This window comes from Macrotis lagotis, chromosome 3 (genome assembly GCF_037893015.1).
Source record: "Macrotis lagotis isolate mMagLag1 chromosome 3, bilby.v1.9.chrom.fasta, whole genome shotgun sequence".
Taxonomy (NCBI): Eukaryota; Metazoa; Chordata; class Mammalia; order Peramelemorphia; family Peramelidae; genus Macrotis; species Macrotis lagotis.
Window position 1 is genome coordinate 40,580,837 of NC_133660.1, and position 11,458 is coordinate 40,592,294.

General features: G+C 36.4%; 1 protein-coding gene across 1 annotated transcript in view; it reads left to right on the forward strand.

Annotated features, from left to right (window-relative positions):
* Positions 1-11,458, forward strand: part of FRAS1 (Fraser extracellular matrix complex subunit 1) — a 502,816-nt gene that overhangs the window by 54,598 nt on the left and 436,760 nt on the right. The window lies entirely within an intron of this gene.

The following is an 11,458-nucleotide window of genomic DNA, read 5'->3' on the forward strand; positions in this document are numbered from 1 at the left end:
CCTTTGCCTGAAGCTGAGTTTCACACTCTCCTAATCTTACAATCTATTCAGAGATTTTTCCTTTGGTGGGACTGAAAGACTGGAAAGAGAGAGGACCTTTGTATTTATAGATTTATGTTGAACCAGAAAGTAGAAGACACTTCTGTGTAAGATTTATCAGTCTTAGTTGGGCACTCTTAGCAGGTTAGTATTTGAATAAGCTTTGGGTAGGCATCAGAATTTTTATATCATTAGCTGAACCTAAAGGTTATATTTAAAACTTTTTTCCCTACAGAAATATCACAGCCTCTTCCTTTCACAATATTTATATTGATTGCTTGATATTAAGCTTTTGTTTATTTGTTTGATGCCAGCTCTTTAACTGCACTGGAAAGGGATGAAGTATTCCCTCGACAGCTTGGTATTGATTGAACTCATTTGAAAATAGCCTTTTTGGCAGTCCTTATGACTTTGTGACATCATCATCTCAACACAATTTGGTCATTGGGTATTTTTTCCCTCTTCTGGGGGCATATGGGTTCATTTGACTTGTGAGATTTCTTAAAGAGGCAATCATTTGAGTAAGATACCAGAAAAGATAGTGAATGTGCTTATTTTTAGTCATCTAAAAATGACCTCAGTTTCCAGAAGAGGGAATCTACTCTCAATGTATTGCCACCTACTTGGAGACAAGGATATCAACTGGACAACTCTTCTAGCTGTTTGTCACCAAAGTCTCTTTACATCCATCCTTCATTGATTCTGCTTTTATTTCCATGGCAGTGGATCCTACCCTCACTTTCATGTTGTTTACTGCTACTTTATTTTTGTCACTTCCACATAATTTCTCTTCTATCCTTACCATGGACTAGTATGACGTTTCTCATGTCTCTTTGCCTGGTTTCATATCTTTAGCAGATTTTTTTAGTTCTACTTTTTCTGCAACTTGATATTTCCTCTCTGCATTCAGTATGATAGCATTATTTTGGTAGCTTATTAGAGTCGAAAGGGGCCCTGAATTTAATTCCCTTATTGGAACTTTGAGAGGTGTGAAAGCTTAATGAGGGTCAAAGACTTATGAATTAGATAATTCATGTAAATAATTTGTAAACTACATACCCACCATGGAGGATGGACTACAATTCATTATTATCAGCAACATGTCTTGCATTAGAACTCAATCACAGGCAGGGAAAAGTGTCTTCCCCATCTCTAGCCCACTAATCAGAGGTGACATTTGCAAAGAATTGATTGACTTCCATTATAATCCTTAAAGTCATGTATTTAAAACTGGAAGGAATCTTAGACATCATCTAAGAAGATGTCTGTCACTTTATGAATGGGGAAACTGAGCTTACAGAGACTTGCCAAGGTCACTTAGGCAATAAGAAGAATATAAATATAAAATATATACAAAGTAAATGCATGGGAGGTAGTTGGGACTCAGGAAAGAATGAAGATGGTATTTGAAGTAAGAGTGTACTTCTATGAGATTGAGAGGAAGTAGGCACAGCTAGGGCAAGACTTTGCTAAGATGTGGAACTCTTCTGGAGTCATGATTTCCCTGTATATTGATCAGAGTTCTTAAGTCTTTCAAAGTTATTTTCATTTGTAATATAATATACATTGTATAAAGTGTTCTTGCTTTTCTAATTGTTTTTCCTTTTATCCTTTCATGCCTTCCCAGATTTTCTTGTATTTCTCCCTTTGGTCATTTCCTATGGTGCAGTAATATTCCATTAATTCACATATTATTTTAGATACATTGGCTCAGACATTACCTAACTGATGGATACTTACTTTGTTTCTATTTTTTGCTATAGCAAAAAGTGTTGCTTTAAACAAAAAATATACCCTTGAGCTCTTTCTTTCTTTGACATTTTGAGGGTATATGCTTAATAGTGGTATCATCAGTTTGAAGGGATATGTACAGACTAGTGAATGATTTTGAACAGTTCCAAATTGTTTTCTAGAATGGTTGGATCAACTCATAGCTCCACCAACTACATATTAGTGTGCCTGTCATTCCACAGTTCCACCTCCAACTCTTGTTATTTTCCATTTTTTGTTTCTTTGCTAGTATGATAGGTATGAGATGAAAACTCAGTATTGTTTTCATTTTTTTCCTCTTATTCCTGTTTTAAAAATGACTTATATCCTTTAACCATTAACCTATTGGAAGGTGACTTTTGTTCCTATTACATTTTTAGCAATTTCTTATATAACTTTGGATATTATACCCTAATTAGAGAAATTTGTTGGCAATATTTCCCCCAGCTTACTGTTTTTCTTTTAATTTTAATCAGAAATTATTTTTAAAATCTCAGTTCTTTTATAGAAAGGTGGGTTTTGTTCATTGATCTCAGAGTTTGCTTTTACATTTTGTATCATTATTGTCTTGAATTTCTTGTTACAGAGCATCTGAAGTTGCACTTTGGTTGATGAAAGAGTCTAGTATAAGAATTGCAATATTGTCTTGGCTAGTTATGACCAAAGTTTATTGCTAGGAGTCATTAAGAAGCCACTTCTCAGGCTGAAATGATTAAATTGCATTTCCATTTGAAGGTAGGGACAGAAATTAAATGATTTCTAGGAAATCTTGAGTCTCGAAATTTTTGGTATTTTGCCTTCTCATGCCCATATTTCTAGAGAAATTTTCAAGTGACTATTTTAAGTTTTTAGTAGATGCCACAAAGGTGAATAATAATAAAGAGAATTATGATAGTTATTTCTATTCAGAGCCTTTTTTCAGATGCAGATAACTTACAGTTCCAAAGTTATTTTTGAGACATATGACAAATGTTGGTTTATTTTTACCGAAATGACATTTATAATTTGTTCTGGAGGACTATAATGTGGGCTTGATGGGGGTGGAAGGGAGGGGAACTTCTCTGCTAACCTGATTCCTCCCATTGCTGCTGGAGAGCTTTGAAGCCTTAATTTTGAGTGAGTTGAGTTGCTACCAGTCCTATAAATGACAATGATCCCCTTATGATCATCTCCTTATTCAGTTGTTCCAATGCTTTGCTTTGTCCGAGTTATGATCCAGAGGCTGACAAAATTGCTTTCTAACTCTCCAACCTGGAGATTAACTGATTTCTTCCATGTGTTTAACCTGGTGATGTCCATTCCTTTTGTCTTAGCTGAATTCTTTTGGACTCGTATATAGTGATTCTGTGTCTGACTGAATCCAGTTGCTGTCATCCTCTTAGAAGGACTAGTAGTAGTGGTAGTGGTAGTGGTAGTGGTAGTAGTGGTAGTGGTAGTAGTAGTAGTAGTAGTAGTAGTAGTAGTAGTAGTAGTAGTAGTAGTAGTAGAAGAGGTGGTGATAGTAGTAGTCTGGCTGAAGGTCATTATGAAAGTCCTCTGAGGGTCCCCCCCCCCGCTTTCAATTGGAGACAGAATACTATTTCATGTATCTTTTGACCATTTAACTTTCTTAATTTTTCTTGATTAAATATTTAACTTGGGTGGAAGAGGGAGCAAATAAAGTTTTTACTGAGATGTTTGGAATGCTTTGAAAAGAAGGATGTTTCTCAGTTGTCTTTCTTTGAACACAGCTGTTATCTTTGTGAGACCATAAAACTGGGATTATGCCTTTACTTCTTAGAATAATAATAATAATAATAATAATAATAATAATAATAATGATAATAACTAGTTTTTGGTATATCTTAAAGTTTGCAAAACACTTTAAAATTGTATCTAATTCATCTTCACCAAAAACCCTGGGAGGCAAGTGTTATTCTTTTCATTTTACAGAAGACAAGGTAGAGTTTGGTAGTTTGCTCAAGGTCACACAATCAATAGGATTCTGCCACTGAATTTGAATTCAAATCTTTCTGATCTCAGAACTAATTCCCTATGCATTATAATGCCTAGCTGTTTATACCTAAATCATTAAACACTTGAGTCCCAAAGAATCCAGGACCCAAGTATTGGCTAAGTGATGAATGGAACTCATCTAGTAGTTAAAATAGATTTAATCTCATCTTGCCACACTGATTTTCCCAGACCATTTGGAATGGGGGCAGGCATTCCAAACTCTAAACAAGCCATAGAACACACACCTATTACCCTTCTTTGTTGGGTTAAGGATCAAGTGGTACTGTTCCACACCTGTACATTCCAGGGAAGCACAGAGCTCTATTTCACTCTGTTAAATGAAGTTGGCCCATGAAGGATTGTATTTGGGAAAGATAGATTGTTAAGTGGTTGCACAAACATAAATCCACCATCCCTGTGGACTCCAGTATGGAAATCCCTTGTCATTATAATTGTGTTGATCCCAGTCCTCCCAATGCTTGATAGGTGAATGTTTTGATTTTTCTGATCATTTCTGAGGCCCAAGGTTTTTCTCTTGAGTCCATAAGGGAGAAGAGTTTTATGGAGCTGTTTCTCTCTTGAGGGGGGAAGCAAGCTGTTAGACATTATTTTTGTCCTATGCTGTGTTTGAGTAAACTATTCTACATATGGGAACACAATGAAGCATTTTTTTTTGAGAGAAAGAAGGGAACCTAAACAAACACTCATTTATTAAAAGCAAAACTCTTTTCTCTTTTTTAAAAAAATTCTCTTTATCTTGAACCTCTCTCTTTTGCCCTCTCCCCATCCTTTACTGCTCTCTCTCTCATGTATGTGTGCATGCATATGCACACTCACACACACATACCTGAATACAAAGAATATTCGATATGAATCTCCATTTCATGCCTTTGTTTTTTTTTTTTTACAAAAGAGATTTATGTTACTTATAAAATTGTCTTGTTTACCCAGTGTTCCTCCCTTTTAAAAACATCCTATGAAGGGGCATCTAAGTGGAGCATTGAACTAAGTTTTTTGATACAGCTACAATGAATGGTGAAATTTTGACAAATATATGTCATGGTCCTGTTGTTTCCCATTTAAGGAGTGACTTAGAATTCTCCATGGAAAACCTAACCACATTGCCAGAAAACACCTGTCTTCCCTTAAATGGGAAACAACAGGACCATGCCATATATTTGTCAAAATTTTACCATTCATTGTAGCTGTATCAAAAAACTTAGTTCTTGGATCTGGATGGTTGATGGAGTGTTTATTAATTGCTTTCCATGTGCTGTCACTGTGCTATATCCTGGTTGAACAGAAACATGAAAATGAAACGATTTCTACTTTCAAGGATCTTCATTTCTAATAGGGGAAGACAGAACCTAAAGAGGAGCTGGAAATCAGAGAGGAAGGTAGGACAGGAGGATACCCAGACTAGGCAGCTGATGCATAGGTGAATTACTTAGTTGGAAGTAAAATAAGCAGGGTAGTTGAGACTCCCCAAGATATGATGATCCTAGGCAGGGATCCAGTTGGATCAGATTTCTAGAATCTTAGAGTAGGAAGGGATCCCAGATGACATTTAATCCAATTTCTACCTGATTAAACTTCTGTTGTATGTCACTACAAGGAGACATCAAACTCTTGATTACACTTTCTCCTTGATTAACTCTTCTCTCTTTATTTTTCCAACTCTGCACTCTACTGGTTCTCCTCCTACTTCTCCAACCTCTCCTTCTTAGTCTCCTAGTTGATCTGCCTTCCTCTATTCATTCTAATCCATGCTCCATTCAACCAACAAAATGATTTTTCTAAAGCAAAGATCCAACTTTATCACCCCTATCTCCTCGATAAATTGGTTCCCTATTGCCTCCAAGGATAAAAAAAATCCTCTTTTTGGTAATCAATGGCCTTTTTAACTTAGACCCTTTCTGTCTTTTTTAGTTTTCTTTTAATCCCACCATATATTTTTTGATCTAGTGAGTGACTGATTCTTTGGTTTTCTTTGAATAATACACACCATCTCTTGTCTCTGTGTATTTCTTTGGCTGTCCCCCATGCATGGATTGCTGCTTCCCCTTCTCATCTCTGCTTCTTGACTTCCTGGGTTTCCTTTCTCATTTTCTACAGGGAACCTTTCCCAATTCCTAGTTCCTTCCCTCTGTTAATTATTTCCTATTTATCCTGTATATAACTTATTTGTACATATTTGTTTGTCTCTTGCAATAGAGTGTAAGCTTCTTGAGGACAGAGAGTATCTTTTGCTTCTTTTTGTTATTGTGGTGCTTAGCATAGATTCTGGTACATAGTAGGTACTTGCTAATTGTTTATTGACAGACCAATTGGACCATCTTATTTTACCATATCTGAACAGGAATCTTTGCAACAGCATGGTAGACAAGAATTTTTCCCTCTTTTGCTTAAAGACTTCCAAGGATAGAAAACCCATGCGATCCTGACAATACTATTGATTAGTTCTAATTGGACATTTCTGCTCACTTCAAGTCTAAATGCAACTCTTCACTCCTTCTTATTCTGGACTCTGAATCCAGGTTCCTAGTGTGCCACTAGATGTGAAACTCCTGGTCTGACACAAGTTAGATCACATCAAAAGCATTTGCCAAGAATGTTTTCATTAATCAAGAGTAAAAGTTTGAGGTTTGGAGACAATCAGATACCATGTCATTAGGACCAGAAATGATGCTGACTCATGATGCAATGGCATTAATCCCATGACCCATCAGGCAACTTCTAGGAAAACAAAGTCTTTGGGTTCTGGGGAGAAGATGATTGAAGAACTGAGTAGAACACCTGACTGACAGACTGTCAGGAGTCAGGTTATACTCCAAATTCCAAATATACCTAGCTGATGATTAGTCCATTGAGAGATTGGTTAGCTATACCACGGTGTTGCAAAGATGTTGCAAAAAAATCACCATGCTTGTGATGGTCAAGGACTCCAATAGCAACCAGATATCACCAATAGTTCTGTTTCTTATCAAATCAGGTCAAGAGGTGATACAGTTCTGGAAAAGGCAGCGAAGAAGGATGTCTTTGCCCTAGACTCCTCACTTTAATAAATATAATATGCAAGTCATGTCTTCATCTATGTGATGGCATGGGCCTCTTTGATTATGAAGGACAAGAAGCATCATCATCTGAGTAGATGATGTAGAATAAATCTAAACCTTTTTCAGTGTCAGCACATCCCTTCAACCAACTGAAGAACACTATCATGTCTGTGTTTGTGTCTATATCTGTATATGCATATGTATTGTCTCCAACTAGATTGTATACTTCCTTGAGAGCAGAGATTGTTACCATATATGTTTGTATTCTTGATATGTGTGATAAATAGTAGAAACTTTATAATTGCCTTTTTTTGTTTGAATGAAATGCTTTTCACCATATTTTCTCCTTTTCTTGAATTTCCAAAGACAGGCATGTTTTATGTGTCTTTTCCCCAGAACTAGATAAAAGAGAGAACTCATTTTTTCCCCTCAACCTCTGAAAAGCATTTGTTTTTCTTTATGCATTCTAATTTGAGCTTGACTGCTCTCTATGGGAGATCTCTAGGCCTTATTTGTACATCTGTGAAGTGAGGGTGTTAGAGTAGAAAATGGTTAAGTTCCTTTGTGTCTCCAAAAGAAAATCAGTCCTTATGAATCCAATTCTCTGAATGTTGTTAAGAGCAAATCCCATACAGTCTTCTCTGTATTATGAAATCTATTTTAATGAAATTTAAGGCGAAGCTTTCCACCTACTCTCTGGATCACTTTAAATGACATTGTCAAATGATCCTAAATGCAAGTGAGATTTTATAATGCCTACATACTACCATCTCTTAGGTTGGGTTTTATCAGTGGGTATATTTTCTTTGAGCACCTGGAAACTGGGGGATTGGTAGGCTGGAATGTTGGAAGGGTCATACAGTTATCTTGTTATCTGTTGGGATCCTCTTCCTTGACATTGCAGGTCAAGATTGACTTTGTCCTGAGAGTCAGGTCCTTCTCCCAACCTGGCTTGGAGCCTCCTAAAAAAGGCTGTTCCTGGAATAGGGCTACCTCCTCATGGGTCTCTTCTCCTTTGATGCTGGAATAACAGGGTAATAATGCTGGGAGTGGGGTTGCATTGGGAAAGGAAGCAGGGGCAGCTCAACTAAAAGGAAAATTTCTGGATGTATCTCTCTCTCTCTCTCTCTCTCTCTCTCTCTCTCTCTCTATATATATATATATATATATATATATATATATATATATATATATGGGGTAAAAGACCAATTACTATCAAAATAGAGAGCTGACTTCCCATATTAAGAGTTCATCCATCCCAAGCTGAACCTGGTAACTAACCCTCAAGGAGAGAGAAATGATAGGGATGGGTAGAGGTCATTAAGCCCTGTGGTCTTACCTGTGGCACAGTAGATAGAGCACCTGTCTCAGGAAAACCTGAGTTTATATCCAGCCTCAGACATTTGTTTCCATTTCCTGTGTGACCCTGGACAAGTCATTGAATCTCTGTATTTGGTTCCTTGACTATAAAATAGGGATAAGAATAGTAGTACCTATGTCTCTGAGTTGTGTAAGGATCAAATGAGATAATACTTATAAAAAAACTAGCACATAGTAGGTGCTAAATGAATGCTTATTCTTTCCTTCCTTCTTTCCTTCTCCTGTGTGCGGCTATACACTGTGGTAGTTTTATAATTTAGGAAGATTTGATTGGCACATGGAAGGCATGGAGATAGTATAGTGTATTATCAATAAAAGAAGGTTGGATCTGAAGTCAGGTGTCCTATTCTCTGTGAAATGAAATATGCTATATATAATATAATTCTAAATCCCTAGGGACAGTTATGTTTGGTGCTTCTCTTTCACTGTGCATCATTCAGTTGTTTTTTCACTTGTGCTTGTCTCTTCATGACCCCAGTTGGGATTTTCTTGGCAAAGCTGCTGAAGAGGTTTGTCATTTCCTTCCCAGAACATTTTACAGATGAGAAAACTGAGGCACATAGAGTTAAGTGACTTGCTTAGGGTCACACAGCTAGTGATTGTATGAGGCTAGATTTGAACTGAGATCTTCCTGACTCCAGGCCCAACACTCTATCCAGCATGCTACTAGCAGTTTCCACTGTTGCCTATAAATTTTTTTTAGTTCTTATCCCTGATACCATATTAGGTTAGGATTTTGCTGCCCTTTTCCTGAAATTGTTGCATCCAGGCTGTTTAAGAGTGTATACTCCTATCTCCCTCCATCCCCATTTTCCCCAAGGAGAGCTAAAAATAGTTTCATATGTGGTCTTTTCATATCACTGGACTATCATGGTTTCTGTGATGTATGCTTCAGTAGTTCAGGAATCCATGATCCCGGGGACTACCAGTGTGGCACTCCTATTATTGACCCAGATTGTAACTCTTTTTATACCTTAGTGGGCAATCTTCATGAAATCCTGAGGTTGAAAAAAATTTTCACCGGCTAGTCCTTGTCTCCTGACTTAGGCTGCATGATCTTTGGATGATGGAGAGTTAGTAGCTGGATTATATTACTTGAAGGTCTTGATTCCATCCGGTGGTCTGTTTCCTGATCTATGTCTCCTACTCTCCCTTCATCCCCCTCTCTTCTTCTTTCCCCATAGAGTGCTAAAGAATCATGTAAAATGGCATTCTATTTATTATGTGTGCAAGAATATTTGGAGTTTTAGAATATTTATTATCTTCTTTTATATTACCTTTATTTCATAATATATCCCCCTTTCACCTCTACCTAGTGACTCATCCCTTGTAACCAAGAAAAAAAGAAAAAAAGTTTACCATAACTAACAAACCCATCCATTGAGTTGGACAAATTCTCCTATACTTAGCTCCTATTATCTCACACCACTGCAGACTGGTACAAATTGTAGGATCTTCACTAGTGGCAAGCTTGGTTAAATTACATTACATAAAATTAAAATTACATAGCCTTTATTTTTATTACTCTTTATATTTACATTGAATCAATTATACATTTATTTTAGCAAAGTGTTGGATCTTGTCTTGGACTTTTCAGGATTCAGAATTTTTAACAGAGAACACTGTAATTTCTCTTAAAATTTACTTTTTCTTTTGCTAAGCTTCTTTTTTTCTTATTTCCCCCCCTCCAGTAGGGGGTGCTAGGATGGGTCTAGATTTTGATTTTCCCATCTGTTGCTTGCCAAGCCCCTGCTGCTTTTGAAGGGAACCCCCAATGAAGAGAGTCAATAGGCACTAAAAGATTCTTGGAGGTTGGTCTCCCTCCTCTGTGGATCCATTGTGTCTTATTAATTCTGTTCATTGTTGGATTTTGTGAGAATTCTTTGTATACAAGATGGCCGGTGCTATTAGTGGAAGACAGAAACTAATGAACTAGTTGGTATCCATTTACATGTTGGCAACTCTTCATTGGGAAATTGAGATGCAAATTATGATCTAAGTTTTGACTGTGGTACCTAATCAAGGGGGGTTTTGAAAGACTACCTTTCTTAGTAAGGCTGTTAAACTATATCTTCTTGTTCCTAAAACTAACATGGGCTTAAGTTGTTGAGGAATCTGCAATTGTTTTCTGCCATAACTGCATTTACCGAATTTAAACAGTGTTTCTGAGGCTGGATAAGTGGATAGGGAACCATGAATATCAGACTTTGGAGAGGAATCCTTCCTTGAATTGCCATTTGACCTTTAGAAAATTGCTTCACTTTTCAGGTCCTTTCCCTGTGCAGTGAAGACAGTTATTGATTATAAGGCACTTGGGTCAGCTTGTAAAGTAATGCGAGTGTACCCGGTTCAACAATTGGATTAGGAGAGAAATGGTATTGGGATATGTTACAAGATGGAGAGTCATTTTTATACCTAAATTGGGAACTTCTCTCTCAATGAAAGAAAATGTAGAGAATTTATTTTCAGTTGAATGAATTGGTTCTTTAATAGGGTATTTTGGGTGACATATTAGTCAACAAGAATTTATCATTATGATAACTATTATATTTTTGAAAGGAACAGCAAAGTGCATAATAGATTGCAGTTTTCATGTGCAATCACATTTTTAGCATGATTATGCTTGTTTTATTTCATAAATTTAAAAACAAATAAATACAAGAAAAAAGAATTGATCACACATCTACTTATGTGTCTCACCACTTTGCAAGTATATTTTCTTTTTACTTAAGGGATAAATGTTTTTGAGATGTGATTAAGAAACATATTTGGTAAGGATAAAAGTGTCTTCTCTCTAAAAACGCTTCAAAGTATATAAAACATTAAATGATAACTCCAGTGTTAGTCCATTGACTGACTATAGACAGATAAATGGTAAGTGAAAAGAAGATAAAGATTGAAATCTGTAATTTGCTCCACTACTTGAAGTTTTCTCCCATAATCCTTTGTGAATAATAGCCTATTGACACCTATTAGTTTGACTTTTAAGGGCCCTAGCTTTATGATTTGATGTTCCTGACATTTTGCTCCTTTGGAAACTAGATTTTTTCCTCCCTGCTTCTAATCAGGTTACTTTGTATTGATTGGGATTTATTTTGTACATCCCTCGATATGTGCAAGATGTCTTTTTCCTTTAAACATCTTGAGACAGGGGCTGTTTTGTCTCTGTATACCTGGCATTATGCCTTAACACTAGCTGTTTAATAAAAGCTTATTCA